This window comes from Danio rerio, chromosome 11, assembly GCF_052040795.2.
Source record: "Danio rerio strain M-AB ecotype USA chromosome 11, GRCz13ab, whole genome shotgun sequence".
NCBI classification, from domain to species: domain Eukaryota; kingdom Metazoa; phylum Chordata; class Actinopteri; order Cypriniformes; family Danionidae; genus Danio; species Danio rerio.
This window is the reverse complement of record NC_141031.1, coordinates 46150001-46152461: the sequence shown is the minus strand read 5'-3', so window position 1 is coordinate 46152461 and position 2461 is coordinate 46150001.

Sequence of the window (2461 nt, the reverse complement as noted above, 5' to 3'; positions counted from 1 at the left end):
TGGATTTATATTGTAAAATAATCCATATAATTTAAAAATGTCAAAGGTTTTTAACTCTTATTTAGAAAATATTATTTAACATTATTATTATTATTATTATTATTATTATTATTATTATTATTATTATTTTATTAATAACAATGATACTACTACTACTACTACTACTACTACTACTACTACTACTACTAATAATAATAATAATAATAATAATAATAATAAATATAATGAAATATTATTAAAAATAACAATAACATTTACTATGTCAACAAATTGTAAAATGTATTTTATTTCTGTGATTCAAAGCTGAATTTTTAGCGAAATTGCCCCCTCACTTGATTCTTCAAAGAGACCAATATTCTTAAATAGTATAATTATAAATGACTGATTTAGTCGCTTTTAAATTAAATGCAAATGTGTTTAGCTTTGAACAGGTTTTAATGAACATGGTCAGACTTCTCCATGGTTCTCCCAGCGGGCTTTCCTCGTATTTCTTTCTTTATATAATGAATTGTTGTGCTGGATGACAGTGGCATGTTTCCGTCTTCTGTTTTGCGTCTGCGCTGCGCTGTGTTTACAGAGGTGTGATGTTGTTTATGATTTCTGTTATTCTGTGGGCTGGCAGAGCTGAAACACTCCTGACATTCGCGCTCATACTGCACGAATAAAGACACAGAAATACAACATCTTCCTCTCTCCCATTGCCAAAAACCACAAGACATTTGTGGAGCTGTAAAAAAGCCCTCAGCATTCCAGTAAGCGTCCTGCCATTCACATGACTGTGTTTTTCTTCATTTCTTCACCGCCCTCCATCTCACAGGAATAAGCCTCAGAAACAGATGTAGATTTTCTGTTTCTGCTTCTGTTTAAAGCACTATTTTTGTGCTTGTAAGCTTTTAATCAATGGATCACTAATCTCGTCTGATTGGTGTTCGCTGGTGTGAGGTGGTGGAGTCAGATACAATCAGCCAAGAGCAAATCACAAGTTGATTCAAAGTCAAGCCCTGCCCCGCGTTTATTTTCTTGTGTGACAAATACTTCATTTACTAAAAATCATCATCAAAACCAATAGAAAAAAAATTGTGAGGATTGACAAGAAATAGTTGGGAACGGAGATAGGGGAATGGCCGCAAAGGACATTGAGCCGGAAATTGAATTGGCTATTGGCGCCGACAATGTGTACAAATTTAATTGAAACTAAAGCTGAAATAAAAAAGAAATTATAATAAATTATTGTTAGTGAATAAACTTTTTTTTTTTTAAGTGAAATGTGTAAAAAATTTTAATGAATAAAAAATATTGTTTAATAAATAATTAAATATTGTTTAATGAATAAATAAAGAAATATTGTTTAATTAATAAAATATAAAATAAATATTGTTTTATTATTAAAAATAAATATTGTTTAATTAATAAATAAAAATATATATTGTTTAATCAATAAATAAATAAATAAGTATTGTTTAATAAATAAATAAATATTGTTTTATTAAAAATAAATAAATTTTGATTGAAAAATTAATAAATGTTTAATTAATAAATAAATATTTAATAAATAAATAAATATTGTTTAATAAACAAATAAATATTGTTTAATTAATTAATAAATAATGTTATTTAATAAAAAAATAGTTTAATTCATAAATAAAGTTTAATTCATAAATAAATAAATATTGTTTAATAAATAAATAAATATTGTTTAATTCATAAATAAATGTTGTTTAATTCATAAATAAATGTTGTTTAATTCATAAATCAATATTGTTTAATTAATTGATAAATATTGTTTAATTCATTTAAAATAAATATTATTTATCAATAAATAAAAATATTGTTTAATTAATTAATAAATAAATATTGTTTAGTTCGTTATTAAATAAACATTGTTTAATAAATAAATAAATATTGTTTTATTAATTAATAAAAATTAATGTTTAATAAATAAATAAATATTGTTTAATTAATAAGTAAATGTTGTTTAATTAATAAATAAATATTGTTTAATAAATAAATAAATAAATAAATAAATAAATAAATAATAAATAATGCTGAATATGCAGTCATTAAAACTGCCTAAAGCGGCATTGTGGCTTAGTGCTTAGCACTGTCGCCTCATGGCAAAAAGGTTACTGGTTCGAGTCCCGACTGGGTCAGTTGGCATTTCTGTGTGGAGTTTACATGTTCTCCCCGTATTTGCGTGGGTTTCCTCCGGGTGCTCCGGTTTTCCCAACAGTCAAAACACATGCACTATAGGGGTATTGGAGGAACTAAATTGTCCGTAGCGTATGAGTGTGTGTGAGTGTGTGTATAGGTGTTTCCCAGTACTGGGTTGTGGCTGGAAGGGAATCTGCTGTGTAAAACATATGCTGGATCAGTTGGTGGTTCATTCCACTGTGGCGAGCTCTGATGAATAAGCTACTAAGCCGAAGAAAAATTAATGTATGAATGAATAAAACTGACAAAA